At 44.9% G+C, this 21,084-nt stretch overlaps 1 long non-coding RNA gene across 1 annotated transcript in view; it reads right to left on the bottom strand.

The window, feature by feature from the left end:
• Positions 1-21,084, bottom strand: part of LOC134480969 (uncharacterized) — a 39,435-nt gene that overhangs the window by 310 nt on the left and 18,041 nt on the right. The window contains exons 2-3 of the long non-coding RNA XR_010056043.1: positions 17,556-17,880; positions 1-4,727 (exon numbers count right to left, since the gene is read on the bottom strand). The exon at positions 1-4,727 is cut by the window's left edge and continues 310 nt beyond it. This is a non-coding gene — a long non-coding RNA (uncharacterized LOC134480969). The remainder of the gene's footprint in view (positions 4,728-17,555; positions 17,881-21,084) is intronic.

Raw genomic sequence — 21,084 nt, 5'->3', positions numbered from 1 at the left:
AGGGAAACCATCCTATATCCTAGAGCAGTGGCTCCCAACCTTCCTATATTGCTACCCTTTAATACAGCTCCTCATGTTGTGCTGACCCCCAACCATAAGATTATTTTGTTGCTACCTCATAACTGTAATTTTGCGGTTGCTACGAATAGTAATAATAAGTATCTGATATGCAAACCCCAAGTGGGTTGTGACCCACAGATTGAGAACCACTGTCCTACAGGGTTGGTGTATGACATTTTATTGCCCTGTTTTTGCTGGATGAGGAAGCTTGACATTCCATATTATCATTTTTTTAAAGATAAATTTATTTTATATGTATGAGTACAGTGTAGCTATGTTCAGACACACCAGAAGAGGGCCCCAGATCCCATCACAGATGATTGTGAGCCACCATGTGGCTGCTGGGATTTGAACTCAGGACCTCTGGAAGAGCAGTCAGTGCTCTCAACCATTGAACCATCTCTCCAGTCCCACAACCTTTCCTTCTTTATCAATTCTTCAACAGTGGTTGATAATAAGTTGGCCAGTCAGGAACCTGGAGGAAACAGACTAGAAAATCAGTATCAGGGAGATTATGGAGCCATAGAATGGGCACCTAGACATGTGTCTCAAGTGTACAGTCCCCAAAGACCTTCACCCCATGTTGATAAAGGTGAAGACTGGTGGCTGCCAGTCAACTCTCTCCCTGCCAATGAGTGACTCTGGTGGGCTCATGTACCAGGCTGACAGGAAATCCAGAGTGGAATCGGTGAGTGGAGTCAATGATGCAGGCTTCCTTCTCCACAGCTGACCTGATTAACTCCCTAGCTTAGACATGGGCTCCAACAGCGACAGCTTTTAGCTCAGTTCCTTCTTGAAGGAACCAGCCTGCCCCCTGGTGGTAGAAGGGCTTTCCTTCCACCAGCCCTTTCCATTACAGGGCAGACTTGCTCTGGATTTGAATTAGCATTTACACTTCCTGTTGTTAGAGCAACATCACCAACGCCACACGCAGTGCTGCTAAGAAAAACACGTTGCAGAAGAAAACTAAGTCAGTAGGACTCTGTGTGTGCAATTCTCTGACCTACACTGTACAGTGTCCCTCAGAACTAGTTGGGCAAACAGACCAACACACACACACACACACACACACACACACACACACTGAGAGGGGAGCACATGTACAAACAAGCAAGCACAAATACACAACAATGTAATGTTTAAAGTTGTTGGTTTTGCTCTCACTTGTCTGTCAGGAAGTGGGGCTGCCGCCACAACGGACAGAGCCAGCCAACCAGTGGATGAACTCCACAAAATCGTGTCGTCTTCTCATACTGCAATTTTTATGATAAAAGTCTAGCAGGAGGGACAGTCTTGACCATCAACACTCGAAAACTACCTGGGATGAAGACCGTATTGCTCCAGAAGAGTCTGGTCCGTGTGAGGGGCTGGCTGATTTCAAAGGGAACGTGACTCTGAAGGAGGGAAGATGCATCTGACAGCACAAGGCTCTTAGCCAGATATGAAAAAAGAAACACTATTAATTCTTCTCACTGAAACATAGAGGCTGATACTTTAGTAAGTTTTCTTCTCCGCTTATTTCACTACTTTTATTATATTCATTTATTTAAACGTGTATGTGTGTGTGTGTGTGTGTGTGTGAGTGAATGCACTTTGGCACATACCATGCCATGCATGTAGAGGTCACAGGTTAGAGAGTGAGTTCTCACCACACAACTTCTGGAAACTGAGTTGCTACCATCACTTAGGCTTTGCCCACTGAGCCGCCACTCCAGCCCCATTTCATTATTTTATGTGAGGTGGGGGTAACTACAGGTACCCCTGTGCGATGGTTTGAATATGCTTGGTCCAGAGAGTGGCACTTAGAAGGGGTGGCCCTGTTGGAGGAAGTGTGTCACTGTTGGGGATGGACTTTGAGAGGGCTTCCTCCTAGCTGCCTGAAAGCCAGTCGGAACAAGATGTAGAACTCTCAGAGCTCTCAGCAGCTTCTTCAGTGCCACACTTGCCTGGATGCTGCCATGCTTCCCCTCCTTGATGGTAATGGACCAAACCTCTGAACCTGCAAGCCAGCCCCAATGAAATGTCCTTCTACGAGTTGCCTTGGTCACCGTGTCTCTTCACAGCAGTGGAAACCCTAAGACACCGTGGATTACAACGAATCAAATCCTGAACTTTAAGGAGACTCAGAACATTGAAGGAATTCAACTAGGCTTTAACGGGGAAGCATATTCTCTGACAGAATGAACGGTGTCATCTTCTCTCAGGTGGGAAGCATGAGTTTAAGACCACCAGCACCTGTCTATGTCGGCATTGAGCCACTGAAGTGGGTACCGCAAGAACAGCTGTCACTCTCTCACTACCTAGCCATGAAGTCCCCATTTCATGAGTTTGGGAATGTGAAGTCAGCTGCCACGACAGAAAATATTACAAGCATTGTCTTCCTCGGCAGAAAATTACAAGCATTGTCTTCCTCGGCCTTCTTGGACTTAAATTCCTGGAACTAGGCACACCCGGGACCTAGATGACGAGATGACAGATAATTCTTATGGAAGATGGGGACCAAAGCAGATGTTACAGAAGTGGTAGATGACAGTGACCAAAGACACAGAGCTGCTCTTTTAAAAGATTTATTTATTCACTTTATGTATATGAATACGCTGCCGTTGCCTTCAGACACACCAGAAGAGGGCATCAGGTCCCATTACAGATGGTTGTGAGCCACCATGCGGTTGCTGGGAATTGAACTCAGGACCTCTGGAAGAGCAGTCCTCTTAACCACTGAGCCATCTCTCCAGCTCAACGCAGAGCTGTTTAATCTGCGTTGACAACCAGGGCACCCAAGGCAAACTGTAGCAACACACCATCCTCTCCGTGGTCTAATTTCAGGCATTTCCCTTACTGCTTACTTGCGCCGTGTTCTTCAGCCCTCCAGATGCGTCCAGGACGAACAGATCATACCTGCGGCACACTGCTCTTGCGTTAATGGCGGCCAGCCATTTTATCTTGCATGCAAGTCAGTCTATGGTTGTTGAGTCAGGGTTCATGAGACTGATCACTAAATGCCCTGTCCTCACCAGACAAGACCAGGCAGCCTTGAACTATGTTTCTTTCCTCTCCTCCTGTGTTTGCTTTTCAGCAACTTACTTCCATCCTGTTTCTTCCCCGACTCTCCCAGTAAACTGTCCCTGGGCACGGGGACCCTGAGTCCCTCTGCTCTGGCAGAATTAGACTTAGATTTTGACAGTTGGATATAAGTAGAGATACTATTTGGCTTGGAGGTTTCGTTAGGATTCGTGAGAGCTTCTGCAAATGGCCCCACTTCTTAGAGGGATTTTCTCATTAGATGCTATTCTCCTCATTTTCAATGGTTCCTTTTTTGTCTATTGTCCAAGGGCCTGACTTATCACTGTCATTTCTTACAACTAAAAAGTGACCACCCTGCCTCCTGCTGCCACTGACAGTCTTCAAACGCTTTTCAACTTGCTCCTGTGGACCCGGTGCCCTGATGCTGGCCTCCCTGGGTGGGGGCCTCCAGGAGTACCACACTCTGACTAGTGAGAGTCGTTCAGAGGGATGACCATTAAACATTGGTGGCTCAGCTTATGTAGAAGTCCCATAATGAATCGTGCTGAGCAACTTCAGGCCACGTACTCCATCTTTTCAAAGAATCCAGATGCCCCTGGGTTGAGTCCAGGCAAACAGGCTTTGCTTCTTTGTAGATGCAGAGCTGCACAGTGGGGTCTTCTGTGGCTCAACCGTGAGCGACAGGGATCCCTTTAGCATGTCTTTGAGAAGATTTGAAGTCCTTGTGCCAACAAGACTTCTGGTATCCTGCTCTTGTGTTCTCATGGCCAAATATGCGCAGTGGTAGGCTAGGCCCAGTTTACGGCTCGCACACGCAAGTGGTCAAGCAATGCAGTCAGTGGGGAACAACTGGCCTGGTTTGCACAAGACTGTCCTGCCTCAAATGCTGACAGCCCCAAATTCAAGGAAATCATGAGTTTCAGGCCATACTAGACAAGTGGTCACCCTAGCCATCTACCATAGTAGAAATAGAATGTCAAAAGCTGAGGTCAACAGAGAGTTAAGGTTTTTACTACAGCTGGTGCTGGCACCCAATACACTTTCTTTGTATCTACTTAGTCCATTTTCTTAGCCCCGCCAAAATAGTAAAGCAATTACCATTTTCTTCCAGCTTGAAAATATTCATAGACATCCCAGAACCCACTCTCTTCTAGCTGACTGGCTGCTCAGTGAAGCATTCTCTATCTCGCTGCTTCAATTTCCCTCCCTTTCCTCATTTTAGCTGATCTCCTCCAGACCTCTTCCAATTTATCTGCCTCTTCTTGATACCGCGCAGTGCAAGCGAATGCCAGGCAGTCGCCTCCTTGACTCATTATGAGCCTTGGGCAGCAAATGCAGCAAAAACCACGTGAGCGTCAGATCCAATTATCGTAAGTGCCTTTCAGACCCAAATACACACACACACACACACACACACACACACACACACACACACACTTTGTTAAGTCAAAAGAATGAAATGCCTTCTGAAGGTCAAAGCCCACAGTTCTTAGGCCTGGAAAAGACAGAAATAAATGACTTTGTAAAGTTGAAGCGAGGAGCAGGAGCAGTGGGCAGAGACCTGAGGATGTTGGCAGGGGTCTTCCTCAGCTCCCATTGGCTGGGCGAGCATAGAGAAGTTAGTCACCAGCTAACTCTTCTTCCTTACGAAGGAAAGAAAGAATGGGTTACACTGGCCATCACAAACACTATTCCCGTCACTGCAATTTAGGGACAGCAGACACCACTCAGGATAACGCCTAGATCAATGAAGTGTAATGATAATAAAGCTGAATCTAGATTGAAGAATGCCTGCTTCTCCAGACTGTTTCTTGATGATGGTGATGGTGATGATGATTGATGCAAGTATGTGTTAGTTTTTAGGAAAAAGGAGAGAGGCATTTCTGTAGCTGTCCTGGGCAGGATACGATCACCATCACCAGACTCTACAAATATGCTGGCTATAAGGCAAAGAGGAGTGGTGGCTGTTGGTGGGATTAAAGGTGCCTTGAGTTGACCTGAGGTGACAGTAGTATAGTGTGTTGTTCAGAGAGAAAAGAAAAGAAAGGAAGAGAAGAAAAGGGAAAGAAAAACAAAAGGGATGGGAAATGGGATAGCATCAGAGCGTGCTGAAGTGGTAGTCACACAACTGGGAAATTCTGTGCTTACTAAAAATATAAAAAGCATTGGTCTCCATTAACTCTGACTTAAATGTGGCACACTTGGACATGTGCATGGACGTGTGGACTTCGTGCAGGTGTATGACATTCGTGTCTTGTGTACCATTTAATAAGTAACTTCATTTAAATTTTAAAAAGAAGAATTTGTGGGCAGGTGAGATGGCTGAGCAGGTAAAGCCACCACCAAGCCTGAGAACATGAGTCCCCAGGACCACACAGTGGGAGAAGGGGACAGACTTCTGCAAGTTGTCCTCTCACCTCCACAGGTGTGCCATGGCATGCACACGCCCATACATAAACACATGTGCCATGGCATGCACACACCCATACATAAACACATGTGCCATGGCATGCACACACCCATACATAAACACATGTGCCATGGCATGCACACACCCATACATAAACATGTTGAATAACTAATTAAGTGTAGTTCACAGAGGTTTAAAAATAATCTGTTTTGTGTATAAAGTGGAATTCGAGTCTGGCATTACATTGTGATCAATGAGTTTTTCACTGACATTAATGACCAGCTAGACATTAAAAATAATGCAGATGGCGGAGAGAGAGACGGCTCAGTAGGTAAAAGGCACTTGCTGCCAAACCCAATGACCTGAGCTCCATCCCTGGGGTCCACATGGTAGGAGGAAAGAACTCCCTCCCACACGTTGTCCTCTGACCTACATGTGCATGTACACACACACACACACACACACACACACACACACACACGGGGGGGGGGGACAGGGAGAATAAATATAGTTAACAATTTAAAAATAATGCAGATGACCAGAGAGATAACTCACCTAGTCAAATGAGTCCTCTAGCTCTTACGCTTGCTTTGCACAAGAACTAGGATTTAATCTCTACCACCAACATGGGAGAAAAAGGCAGGCATGGGAGTGTACACCTTCAACCCCAGCACTGGAGGAGTGGAGGCAGGTGGATTGACAAACTGGCCAAATTGGCAAGTTCTAGGTTCAGTGCAACTCTGTCTCAAAAAAATAAGGTGGTGAGCATTTGATAAGATACACAATCTCTGTCTCTGATCTCTACATGCACATGCACACATGCACTACTAACACACACTCATGCGCACATATGCACACATACATACACACATGCTCACACACATGTGCAATGCATACATGCACACACACATGCACACATTCATATACATATGCACAAAATAATAGCATGCATTGGAGACAATTCTTCATCGTGGAGGAAAACCCCAAATCTTACAGAGTGGCTAAAAGTCCTGGTTTTTAATCTATAAAGTACTAGGAATGTCTCTAACTACTGTCACTACAAAAATATGCCCTACATCTGAGCATTGGTAGCACACACCTATATCCCAGGACTTAGGAGATGGGGCTGGCAGATCAGGAGATCAAGTCATCCTTGGATACATCATAAATTTATAAATGCCCCATGGATTTCCAGAAGACTGAGGAGAATGTCTCTGATGAACCCTCACTGAACAACATTGTTCCTTCAGTAGATTGTCCTGATCCAACCCTCCCCTTTGAATGCAGAGTGATGGGTGAGGTGTAAGTAGAGAATTTCAGAGGTGCCAACTTGAGGATATATATTTTATAGTTTTGGATAACACACAGCAGTTTCATGTATTTATAGGGTACAGTGTAGTGTTTCAATCCATGAGGCCAATGTGTAACTCAGATCTGGTAACTGACATGCTTACTGTCTCAAACCCAGAGAACGTTCTCTTTGGGTTGTTTTGAAGTATCCAGCAAATAATACCACAGTTACCCAGCTACACTCTAGAACCTTAGAAGTTATCCCTCCAGTCTGTCTGAAGCCATTGACCATTCTTTGTCCCTCCCATCAAACTGGCTTTCTCTCAGAAGCCATGAGCAGATGGAGGATCTCTGGCACGCTATGTTAAGAACTGCCTTAATGTTCACCAAGAGGGCTGCCTCTCCATATCCAATGTCTGTGTGAGCAGACCATGATTAGCCACCCAGGGATACACACTCTCTTCTTCTGATTAGTTTTGGTGGTTTTGTTCTGTTTTCCACATACACTGAAAACAACTTTTTGCCAGAAAAAAAAAAAAAAAAAAAAAAAAAAACAATGCAATTGGGGTTGGGGATTTAGCTCAGTGGTAGAGCACTTGCCTAGGAAGCGCAAGGCCCTGGGTTCGGTCCCCAGCTCCGGGAAAAAAAAAAAAAAAAAAGAACCAAAAAAAAAAACAAAAAAACAAAAAAAAAAAAAAACAAAAAAAACCAACAAAAAAAAAAAAAACAATGCAATTGACTCCCAACTGCAATGCTGTCTTCCCCCAACATTTTGCAAAACATTTCAGAAGTTAAAACCAAGAAGGAAACACCAGGTTCAAATGCCCAGAGCAATGTGCATTCCACCAAGCAAGAGAAGAAGCCAGCCGAAAAAAGGACAGTGCCGCTTAGACACTACCTGTTTGTTAGTGGTCGACAAACAGGCCACTCCCAAGTTTAAGACAGGGATAGTTCTTACCTTGAAGGCTGACCTCCTCCTTCCACCGCCTGCCCCAGAAATCTACGTGTAGGGCAGTGGAATGTGCCAGAAAACTTGGTAAGGCTGAGTGGGTTAAGAGACCTTGGCACCCAGGCACCCACCTGAGGACAGTAGGAAGATCCCTGCTCCCTACCAGGTTCCTGGCCTGGGATACATGACCACACTCCCCATATAGGAATGTGACCATGGGCGTGTAGATAAGAAGAGTTCTCCATGCTAATGAGGTGCCTAGATGGGCCCTGAGGGTTTAGCCAATAAGCTTCCCTGCGCAGGATGAATGTAGTCTAGTGTTCCACATTTCATCTGCCCGGCAGAGTTCCCACACCCCAGCGGTGAGGCAGAACGCAGAACCGCATCCCCGTGTGGATGTATTAATAAGCAACTAACTTTCATAAGACTTTATCCAGAACGAGGTGGAAATAGGGGCACTAGAGAGGAAAGGGGAGGAAGTGGCTACAACCACTGCCGCTGAGGATGACAAGAAAGGTAGGGAGCTTGCAAGTTCCCATACAGCAGGTACTCTTCACAGGAGAAGGTGAGCCTCAGGGTATTCTACTGTTTACCCAAGACAGCATAGCTCATAGGCAGAAAAAAGAGAAGGGGTTTCCAACATCAAGACAGGGTTTCTCTGTGTAGCCCTAGCTCTCCTAGACTCAGCCTGTAGGACAGGCTGGCCTAGAATTTATAGAGATCCACCTGCCTCTGCGTCCCAAATACTGGAATTAAAAGCATGTGCCACCACTACCCAGCCTAAATTAAATAGGTTTTATTGCTATGGATATATATATATATATATATATATATATATATATATATATATATAATTACTCAACTGAAATTCCCTTCTCAGGTGACTCCAGGTTGTGTCAAGTTGTCGATTAAAGCTAGGACATTAGTGATCATCAAATTAAGCCAGTCTCTGAACAACTATTTATATATATATATATATATATATATATATATATATATATATATATATATATATATTCTTAGTCAGGGTTTCTATTCCTGCACAAAACATCATAGCCAAGAAGCAAGTTGGGGAGGAAAGGGTTTATTCAGCTCACACTTCCACATTGCTGTTCATCACCAAAGGAAGTCAGGACTGGAACTCAAGCAGGTCAGGAAGCAGAAGCTGATGCAGAGGTCATGAAGGGTGCTGCTTACTGGATTGCTTCCCCTGGCTTGCTCAGCTTGCTTTCTTATAGAACTCAGGACCACCAGGCCCAGGGCTGGCATCATCCACAGTGGGCCCTCCGCCCTTGATCACTAGTTGAGAAAATGCATTACAGCTGGGTCTCATGGAGGCATTTCCTCTAGGGAGGCTCTGTTCTCTGCAATAACTCCAGCTTGTGTCAAGTTGACACACAAAACTAGTCAGTACAATTGACCCCTTATCAACTCGACACACAAACACATCACTCTTAAGCCTCAACCCTTACTTTATTATTCATCCCCAAGATCTAAATAACTTTAAAAGTTCACAGTCTTTACAAATTCTTACATATTAACATTTCAATCCCTTTAAAATATCCAATCTCTTTTAAAATTCAAAGTCTTTTTACAATTCTATTAAATTCTATTAATTCTATTTTTACAAGTCTATTAACTGTGAGCTCCACTAAAATACTTTCTTCCTTCAAGAGGGAAAAATATCAGGGCACAGTCACAATCAAAAGCAAACTCTAACCATCCAGTGTCTAGGATCCACTCACGATCTTCTGGGCTCCTCCAAGGGATTGGGTCACTTCTCAAGCTCTGCCCTTTGTGGCACACACCTGGTCTTCTAGGCTCCAGCTGTCTGTGCTCCACTGCTGCTGCTCTTCTTGGTGGTTATCTCATGGTACTTGTATCTCCAAAACACTGCTGTCTTCCATTGCATCAGGCTTCACCAATAGCCTCTCACAGGCTCTCTTCATGGTGCCAAGCCTCAACTCCTTTGCATGACCCCTTCAGTCCTAGGTCATCAATTGCAACTGAGACTGCACCTTCACTAATGGTCTTTCATGGCCTCTCACAGTGCCAAGCCTCAGCTGTTCTTCATGACCCCTTCGTGCCTTCAAAATCAGTATCACCTCGGTGACTCTTACACATTACCAAGTCCAGTGCAGCACAAGGCACAACCTTGGCTATCTCTGGGACACAGCCTCTTGGTGCTCTTAGAAAACACTTCCCAGAAGATTTCACCTCAATGATACTGGCCTCTTCTTAATCACTGCTAATTTCTTAGCTCCAGCTGACCATCATCAATAGTCCCAGTAATGCAAAGGTCTTGCTTTAGTGGTTCTGATATCTTGTTAATCACAGCTGATTCTTCAGCCCTGGCTAACCAAAACCACAGAATCTTCACAATCAAAAGAGCAATGGCTATGATAAGAGTCTTTAATCTTCCCTCTGAAATTTCACAAGGCAGGCATCCATCTTCTGCACTGTTCTCAACATTATCTTCCAAGATCCTATAGAACATCCCACGGAGCTCTTAACACTCAATGCCTCTTCTAGTTCAAAGTTCCAAAGTTCTTCCACATTTCTCCCAAAAACATGGTCACGTGTCCACAGGAATACCCCACTCCTGGTACCAATTTGTCTTAGTCAGAGTTTCTACTGGGGAGGAAAGGGTTTATTCAGCTTACACTTCCACATTGCTGTTCATCACCAAAGGGAGTCAGGACTGGAACTCAAGTAGGTCAGGAATCAGGAGCTGATGCAGAGGCCATGGAGGGATGTTATTCGCTTGCTTCCCTGGGCTTACTCAGCTTGATCTCTTATAAAACCCAAGACTACCAGCCCAGGGACGGTACCACCCACAATAGGCCCTCATACCCTTGATCACTAATTGAGAAAATGCCTTACTGCTGGATCTCATGGAGGCATTTCCTCAAGGGAGGCTTCTTTCTCTGTGATAACTCCAGCTTGTGTCAAGTTGACACACAAAACCAGCATATATATATATATATATATATATATATATATATATATATATATATATATATATTGCATCAGGCTTCACCAATCTCCACCACATTTGGAGTTGGAAAGATGGCCCAGCAATTAAGAGCACTTCCAGTGGACCCAAATTTGTTTCCCAGCATCCACATAGTTAGTGGCTCATAACCATCCAATACCCTGTTCTAGCCTCCATGGGTACCAGGCACACATATAGTATGCAAACGTACATGTAGACAAAAAACCCCATACACCTAAAATAAACAAGTAAATCGTTTTAAAATAGAAAAGTGTACTGAGTGCTCAGAGAAGTGAAACTGAGTTAGTTTTGGTTAAGACTTTGGGAGGCTGAGCATCAGCCTAGAATGGCAGGTGCCCCAACAGAGGCTTGAAATAGCACATGCTCAATCCTTTCTCCCCTCTTCTTGGTAACCAGGATGGAACAATCAACCAAGTCTTATCCATTCCACAGCCAGTTGCCTACAGTTGTCTTTTTCTCAATAAAAACTCTGCCTGGGCAGGTTCTTCTCTACACTGTGTATTATCCTTATTTTAAACCTTAGCAGCCTGTGACCTTGCAAACTTGACCTTGACCCTGGCTGTTAGCAATTTTCTACTCTAAACTTCTAATTTGGGGAGTAGCTTAGCAGAGTTGGGAGGGAGATAAACCAGCAGACGTTAGCTATCGTGTTTTTTGCTCATATATGGCTGAACATAAGCTGGCCCGAGGCACCTGTAAAAACGAACCATTAGATGCCATCTCTAATGGACATGAATTATTCTCCTCCATAGAAGAAGTTATGCCATCTGCAGGAAAATGAATATAATTGAAGATAATAATTGCCCTCGTCTCCTTTCTGTTACTGTGACAAACACCATAACCAAAAACAGCTTAGGAGAGAAAGGGTTTGTACGATTGTGAGGTCACAGTCCATTACTGAGGGAATTCCAGACAAGAATTCAAGCAAGAACTTGAAGGTGTGTCTGCTTGCTCCTCCACACAGCATCACCTCTAACCAGGGAACCTGTTCAAAGCCAAGGAACTTCAGCAGAAACCACAGAGGCAGCTGCTTGCTGGCTGGCATAATGGCATATGCTTAGCTAGCTTTCTATACAGACCAAGACCACCTACACAGGGAATGGTGCTGCCCACAGTGGGCTGGAACCTCCTATAACACAGGCTTTAAGTCAATCCCCCATACATATGCCCATAGACCAATAAGAACCACGTAATTACTCAACTGAGATTCTCTTCTCAGGTGACTCAAGATTGTGTCAAGTTGATGATTAAAGCTAGGACATTAGTTATCATCAAATTAGGCCAGTCTGTGAACAACTATCATGTTCTCTCTAGTCTGTGATTTCTAAATTTTATACATAAAATCCCATATGTACATACAGTGTGGAAGTGAGTTGGAGTTGCCTAGGGAAGCAGAGATAATGGGAAAGGGTGCAAAAAGGGAGGGAGGGGGTTTAGGGGGAATATGCCCAGTGTGCAGTATATTCTTGCTTGAAATTTTGTAAAAAAATAAAGTAAGACAATAGCAACAAAAGAATTTATTTTGTCAAGAGCTTCTCTAAGGGAAAATAACAGGGGAGTTACGATGTCAGCCAATCCCACGTGTGTGCTAATGACCGTAATCAGACATTACTCCACACACTTAAGGGATTTCATGGAAGATGAGGAGGGGCAACATTGTAGCAGCCCCTGAGGAAGGACAGGCTCACGGGAGGGAGTTCCTATAGCTGGAGAGTCAGAGGACAGACATATTGGAATGAAGAAGAGGAGTCTGGGGACCAGTGAGACGCGGCTCAACTGCTAGAGGTGCAGATGGAACCATAGTTTGATCTGTCAAACCTGTATAAAGGTAGAAAAAGAGAACCAATTCCACAACATCAGCCTCTGGCCTCACAGTCTTGCTGAGGCATGTATGCTACACCCGCACATGCATGCAATAATAATAATAACAATAACAACAACAACAATAATAATGATGATAATAATAATTACATTTTAAATTTTTAAATTGAAAAAAAAAGCATAAGGTTTATTTGTCCTGTGGTATTCTAAGGCGTTTCCATTGCATATGTTAAAACTTGGTTGATTTTTAAGGCTTATGGTGGACTCAGACCTTAAAAGGCCAGAGTATATAGGAGTGGTGACACATGCCTATAACCCCAGCAGGTGGGGTGAGAGATACCTCAGTGCACAAGGGCACTTACTCTGCAAGCCTGAGGACCCAAGTCAAACCGCTCGGAACACACATTCAAACAAACAAACAAATAAATAAAAGCTAGATATGTCTTAGGGCATGTGAACCCTGACATTTTACAGTGGAGACAGCTGATCCCACAAGCTCATTACCCAGTCAGCCTACCCGAAGTGCCAATCTTCCAGGTCCATGAGACAGAAGGCAATCGAGGGAGGCTCCTGGCATCCTTCTCTGGTTTCCATGCACACAGGCAAATGCATCCTGCATCAAGGTGCACACATCACGTGTTCATACACAAAGTGCACACAAACAAAATTAAATGAAAACTATTTCAAAGTCACCTTTGGCTACACCACAAGTTCAAGACCAGCCTGGTCTTCCTGAGACCTTGTCTCAAAAAGGGACCGGGTAGGCTCAGTAGGTAAAGTCACCTCTATGTAATGGCAAAGACCTGAACAAGAGTCCCCAGAGCCCACAGAAAGCCAGGCATCGTACCACATATCTGTAATCCCAAAGTGAGATGGATGATAGAGACAGGCTAACTTCTGGAAGCTCCGGCGGGCCAGCCTAGCAAAATAACAAGAGACCTTGTCTTGATTAAAATGTGGAAGGCTAGGACTAACAGGAGAGCTGCCATCTGACCTTCAAACACATCCTGGGGCACATGCACAGCCGCCGTGACATATGAACACACACACACATGCACTCACACATATACACACGTGCATACACACACATGCACACATGCACATACACATACAGACACAGGAACACACACACACACAGGAACTCACATGCATATAAGATAAAATGAGGCAGAGTGGGGAGAAGAGGGGGTGAGAGGATAGACTATCTCTCCTCAATGACCATGGAGTGGTCAAGTTGTCACTTCAGGTTGCTGTCATGACAGGTTTAGCTGACCAGTCCCTGCAGCCGCCTCTCAGATAATGAAGCATGCATTAGGAGCAAGCTTGGAGAGTTTTATGCACTTGTGGTCTATGCTATAGAAAAGAGAAGGAGGACGGGTGTAGAGAAGGTGGGGAGAAACGTCACGACAGTTCCTTGTATGTATAATGACTTTTCCTCTGTGTGTCACAGTGGATGTTCGATGAATGCTCATCACTAAAGGGAAAGACAGGTGTAATGTGTCAGGGAAATCCCGGGGAGAAGCCTGATGCATTAGTGGTGATTCACTGTGTCTGTTTCCATGGATGCAGTCATATTTGGCCTGGATTCTAAAATCATCCAGCCTCTGCTTCTAGTAAAAGAGAGATGTCACTAGGTTAGGAGTGATGGGGCTCCTTTGAAACACATGCTTCTGCTTGCTTGATGGCAGCTCACGTTCGCAATTCTTTCCCTGTATTCTGGAATCCCAGGAGATGTGATGTACTACCTCAGAGAGCCCATGAACATGGCCTATGGAGGTACCAGGTTGCTGCATGATGGAGCTGGTGGGTGACACCAGTTGGTGGTTGAGTATTTCATACAGAGTCTGGGTAGGGCGGGTCACGTTAGATTACATCAGAAGGTCTCTGTCCTAATTAGCTTTAATTGTCAATGTGACATGCTCTAACGTCCTTTGAGATGTTGGCCAAAAGTTAAAAATTGCCTAGATAAGATTGGCCTTGTGTATGTATATGGAGGATTGTCTTAATTAATTAAAAAAATTTTTTTTGAGTCAGGATCTCACTATGTAGCCTTGGCTGGCCTGGAACTCCAGGCTGGATTTGAACTCACAAAGATCCGCCTGCCTCTGCCTCCATACCCAGCTATCTTAATCTTTGATTGATATAGGAGGACCCAGCCCACTGTGGGCAGCCCCATTCCCTAGGAAGGTGGCCCTGGTCTGTGTGAGAAAGCTATGTATAAGCCTATGAGCTAGTGAATAGCCTTCCTGCATGGTTTCTGCTTCAATCTCCTGTTTGCGCCCCTGTCCCCAACTTCCCTCAGTGATGGACTGAGACACAGAAGTATACACCAAGCACCTCCTTTTCTTCCCTCCCTTACAAAACTTCTGGTCAGAGTGTCTTACCACAGCAACAAGGACAGATCTAGAGCTGCCTCTCTGAGGAGATGACATCTGAGAGTTAGATACATCAAGAAAATGCTTGTGGGGCTGGAGAGATGGTTCAGTAGTTAAGAGCACTGATTGCTCTTCCAGAGGTCCTGAGTTCAGATCCCAGAAAACACATGGAATCTGATGCCCTCTTCTGGTGCGTCTGAAGACAGCAACAGTGTACTTATATACATTAAGTGAATAAATAAATCTTAAAAAAAAAAAGAAAGAAAGAAAGAAAGCGCTTGTGGCTTGAAGGTGAAATGTGGCCCCCTCCCCTCACAGACTGTGTGTTTGAACATTTGGTTGACATCCCAGTTGGTTGAGCTTTTTTTGAAGGCTGTGGAACCTATAGGAGTCACTGACAAAAGGAGGTCACTGTGGGGAGATGATAAGGTTTTATAGCCCATCCCCCACCACCTGTCCACACTCTGCTACCTGGCTGCGTATGAAATGTGACTGGATGCGCTACCCTTCCAAAGCCAGGCCTTCCTCACCGTCATGGACTGCATCCCTCAAACAGCAGCCCAAATAAACATTTCATCCCCTAAATTGCTCCTCATCAGGGATTCAGGAAAGTAACACGGGAAGGCAGATTTGAGGAGATGTGGATGGAGTCTGGAGGCAAGGTCCACAGCACACGCAGGGCTGGGGGGGGGGGGCGCAGGCCGGAGTCTAATGACTGTTCAAGATCTGAGCAGCTGGGGCACTCGAGGCCTTAGGAAGGACCCTGGCTTTGCATCCTAAGGTGATGGAAATGCGCTGGCAAGGAGGGTTGGGGTATCAAGCTAGGCAGGGCTGCACTAGAAAGACAAGCGTGGGCCATTAGAGGGTCCTTGGTAGAAGTCTGGGCCAGAGAGCATGGTGGCTTACGCTAAACTAGGAGCAAGAAGGGGGCGGAGCTGGATACGCCTAGGAAGAGACTAGGTAGGGCTCACTTTGAGTTAGAAGAGTTGGGGAAAGGTAAGAATCCTGTAACTGACTTTTTGGCCTGGGGAGCTGAGTGCATCCTGGTGCTGCGTCTGGACGTGAGGAAGACACGATGAGGAAGCAACTGGTTACTGTCCTTTGGGGATTGGGATAGAAAGTTGAGCGTGAGCCCTGTTTCAGCCCAATTAATTTTGAGGTCCCCATTAGGCATGCAGGAGGAATTCCAAGCAGAGCTTGAAAGGCACAGTTGTGAAATTCTAGAGAGGCCAGGCCTAGAGAAACAGAGCCAAGCTCTCCAAGGGAGTTGGCAGCTCCCAGTAAGCACTGCCTGGCACCTCAAAGCCGCGTGCACCTGAGTGCACGGGGATCAAAAGATGTCAGCGTCTGTTATGACCTAAGTGATGGATGCCACGAAGTCACACTATGTGACAGATCTCACAGGGGAGGTTTACTAGCAGGGAGGGGTATACAGAGGCTGCCTCTGAGCAAAGGTGGAGGGAATAAGAAAGCGGGGAGAGGAGGCTCACGCACAGAGGGAAGTTAGGCCTTTTGTGGCAACAGCGAGAATGTGTTACATCTTGGCAGCCAGTGATGATGTGTCCTGCGCTAGGTCGCTGGGGCAGACGGTAGAGATGCCTGGTTGCTAACAGTGTCCCCGCTGCAGCTCTACTGCCGGTGTTTTCCTGTTCCCATCTCCTTTTAGACAAGGTGCAACGCCTTCAAGCCCATAGTCAGTCTCTTTATTCCATTGCTGCAAACCAAGAACTCGTTGACATTTTCTGCTGGCAAGCGCCTTTTGCTCAAGAAATACTTTGGAATGTCTGTGCACACGTTTATGCATGCTTGTGTGCGCATGTGAGAGCACACGTGCCCATTTCTGTATGGGTGCAAGTGGGGGTCAGAGGTCAATATTCAGTTTTCCTCAATTGCTTCTCCTCCGTGTTTTTTGACACAGGATCTCTCACAAAGCCTGGAGTTCACTGATTCAGCTAGACCGGCTAGCCAGCCAGCTCCACAGATCCTCCCGGGCCCACTGGACTAATTCTTGATATTCATAACTTTTACCATTTATTATAAACAAAAGTAAATTGGCAGACTAGTGAGCTGTATATGGTGCTTTTGCATAAAGAATTAGGTTTGGGGGTAAACATGATATAGCATCTGCAGTGTTCTTTAGAGCTGATACATGCTTTGCTTTTATAGTGGTCATTGCTACAAATGCTACTATACACAATAAAAACAAATGAGCAAACAAACAAAAAACAAAACCCAGAAGTATGTTTAGCGACATTTCAGAAATTGCTGAAAATTCTGTCTTAATCCTAAGTCAAAATTCATTTAACAATTTTTAAATTATATTATTTTTAAATTACATACATATGAGAATGTGGTTTGCACATGAGCTAAGGTGCCCCTGGAGGCCAGAGGCATCAGATTCCCTGAAACTGGAGTAACACACAGTTGCAAACTTGGAACAAAACTCTAGTCCTTCTTCGAGAACGGGGAGAGCATTATACGCTAAGCCATCTCTCCAGCCCCTCGTTTAGAAGCTTTTTATTAAACCCAAGTCAGAAACTCAAACAGTAATCTTCAAAACCAAATACCCTGACACAACACTGTCCAGAGACACACTCATTTGATACTTACATGCTGAAGAATTATAGGAGGCAAGCATAGAGAATCTTCGTTTTCTATAACTAAAGCATTATTTTCCTATAAGAATGCAAAACATGGGGTTGGGGATTTAGCTCAGTGGTAGAGCGCTTGCCTAGCAAACGCAAGGCCCTGGGTTAGGTCCCCAGCTCCTAAAAAAGAAAAAAAAAAAAAAGAATGCAAAACATGGGGCTGGAGAGATGGTTCAGTGGTTAAGAGCACTGACTGCTCTTCTGGAGGTCCGGAGTTCAAATCCCAGCAACCACAAGGTGGCTCACAACCACCTCTGTTGTGATCTTGGCGCCCTCTTCTGGTGCATCTGAAGAAGAAAGCAACATACATAAAATAAATCATATATAATACATAAACTTTTTAAAAAGATTTATTTATTTATTTTATGCATATAAGTAACTGTAGCTGTCTTCAGACGCACCAGAAGAGGGTACCAGATCCCATTACAGATGGTTGTGAGCCACCACGTGGTTGCTGGGAATTGAACTCAGGTCCTCTGGAAGAGCAGTCAATGCTCTTAACTGCTAAGCCATCTCTCCAGCCCAATATATAAACTTTTAATGGACAGTAAAATCACTGAAGTCTGTTATATACAATTGAACCAGACTAACATGCTTCAGACAGTGTTCATGGACAAACAGTTCAAAGCATGACTGCAAGTCCTTCACTGCCAGGGCTGCGGTGAGGTTAGTCACACGATGCAGTATGAGCAGGCCCCACTGGAAGCACCTCCGATTCATTATGTGTTTCGTTTTGAATTAATTGCAGACTTTTCATGACCTTCAAACTGAGTTACCACATATGGCTCCCAGTGGGTGTGACCTGTGGTTTAGGAAGCGGGCCTTTAAACATGAAGAGGCAGTTCTTGGAACAGTAATCCCATTCATCGAATTCATCCCCGTGGAGGCTCACGGATGACAGCATGGAGTCTGCACACCCGCTCAGCTGCTCTTCAAAAAAATCAAGCAGTGTTCTGTATTGTGTACATAAGCGCCCTCTACTGTTCAGAGCGGGTGTGTCCATTAATGTGGATTCTTCAGTTGGACGGTAAATAAGTACTTAATCACAGTCATCTTAATGACGTTCTTGCGGGACCAGGGAGCGTCGTGGGGTGGGGGATGCCACGTGTTGAATAATTTTAAAGCAATTTCATTGGCCACAATTAAAAACAAATCCTCTATTTTTCCTATTTCTTTTTTTTTTAAACACTCGTCTTTATTGACAAAATGGGCTCCTCTTCAAAACACTCGCAGATGTTAGCTACTTAAAGTTGGTTTTTTTTTTGTTTGTTTGTTTTGTTCTTTTTTTACTGTGGGGGGAGAACAAGGGGATGGAAAAGTGTTGCTAAAAACAAAGCAATCTTTCAACATTCACAACCTTAAAGTTATATTCAGGAGGACAAAGAATCAATAATTTTGGGGTTGGGGATTTAGCTCAGTGGTAGAACGCTTGCCTAGCAAGCGCAAGGCCCTGGGTTCGGTCCCCAGCTCCGAAAAAAAAAAAAAAGAAGAAGAAGAAAAAAAAAGAATCAATAATTTTTTGTAAAAATAATTACTTTTGGGGTTGGGGATTTAGCTCAGTGGTAGAGCGCTTGCCTAGCAAGCGCAAGGCCCTGGGTTCGGTCCCCAGCTCCAAAAAAAAAAAAGAAAGAAAGAAAGAAAGAAAGAAAGAAAGGAAAAAGAAAAAGGAAAAAGAAAAGAATTACTTTTCAAATACCGTTTTACAGGAGAACTACTCAATGCATTGACTCTGCCTCAGCTCAACTGTGCAGCCTTTCTTCTTTTTAAAAGATACGGGATAAAACTAAATAAGGAATGCACCACTAAATTAAGAGATACACTCCAAAACCAATAGAAGAAAAATCTTAGAAATAAATTCACTTTTGTATAAAGCAGTAAGGCCTCTGGATGAGAACCGTTTAACACGGCTTTCTGCGTGGTCACTAAGATGGGCGCAGGAGTGAGAGGATGAATGGGACACAGACCCAACCTCGCTCCGCCTTTTTCCCTCTGGTCTGTCCGGGGACACTGGCAATGAGACAGCAGCGCAATGGATAACCAGTGGCCCTAAGCTGGACCCATTAGAACAGAGACGCCAAGCCACTGAGTTACGGTGAGAGTTCCCAAGGCCCTGCTGAGCACTGCCGTTTCAGACTTACCATTGGCTTCCTGGGTCTCACATAGGTCACCCTGAGTACTCCCAATAAACGCTGGAAAGCCTAAATGACCACAGTTTTAAGAGTAAGTTTGCTGTGGCTTTCTGAATGGAAGACTTTGCCCTAAGTCTTATCCTTCCGGGTCAGTGTCAGGGTTAGCATAGTTTACGTTCACGAGGCTTCCGCCTTGGTGCTCACCTGTCAGCTTTCCCGTTTGGTCGGTCTTCGTCAGAGGGTTCACGGTTAAAGGCTGTAGGAATACGTCGCTTGCGTTGCAAATGGAAGGAATATACTTATACCCGGTTCCCATAACTCTTAGCTAGTCGTTATCCTTGAGTTGCCTGAGCATATGCAATACCATCTCAGGAAGGAAAATGGTGCAGCAAATAATTGGGGGTTTCTACCCCGCCTTTAATCATTTAGCTCCCAAATAAAAGACATAAAACCTTTATGTTTATAATAAGCCCTAAAGCATCGAAGGTGGACAGATATCAACCCTCTATGCTACTTTGTCTACTTCTCTGTCAATAACCCGAGATATCACTTGCCATGTTCCGTCTGGGCTGCTCCTACTCCGACAGGCTGGCACTCATGGCCATCCGCTCACAGTCTACCTACCCCATGGCGCCTTCTTCCTCCTTCCTTCTCTCTTCCTCTGTGGTCTCTGCCTCAGACCCCAAGGCCAGAAACTGAAGCCCCACCTACCTCTCTTCTGCCTAACTACAGGCCGTAGGCATCTTTTCAACCAAGAGTTTTAAATTAAGGAGTGACGTTTGCACAGCAAAAGCTGGCATACATGAGAATTCACTCATCTTGAGGCAACCAGACCTTGGGATACAGAATTTCGCATTACAATACGCAGCAGCTGACCAAACCACAGCACAAAGAGAAGGACTATACTTTCTAAGAAAGATGGCCATCTATAGACGCATTTAGTAGGTTAAACCGCTTTGAAAGATCACGTTTTTGGTTCTCTGTTAACAGTAAAACCGGCTCCTCCTCCTCTCTATTTGATATTTAAGACTACAAGACAGCTCACCAGTGGACAGAGTTGACATACTTAATGTAACAAAATAGGTATGGTCATCTCCAAGTAAATTTGGAATTCCTTTTTGTTATTTTAGAAATTACTCTTTGAAGGCCCTGGGTTCCGTCCTCAGCTCCAAAAAAAGAAATTACTCTTTGGAGCTGGAGAGATGGCTCAGTGGTTAAGAGTACTGGCTGCTCTACCAGAGGACCTGGGTTCAATTCCCAGCACCCACATGACAGCTCACAACTGTCTCTAACTCCTGTTCCAGGGGATCTGACACCCTCACATAGACATACAGGCAACCAAATTACCAACATACATAAAAT

Source organism: Rattus norvegicus, chromosome 11 (genome assembly GCF_036323735.1).
Source record: "Rattus norvegicus strain BN/NHsdMcwi chromosome 11, GRCr8, whole genome shotgun sequence".
Taxonomy (NCBI): Eukaryota; Metazoa; Chordata; class Mammalia; order Rodentia; family Muridae; genus Rattus; species Rattus norvegicus.
Note: the sequence above shows the minus strand (reverse complement) of the source record. Positions and strands in the feature narration are given on the sequence as shown.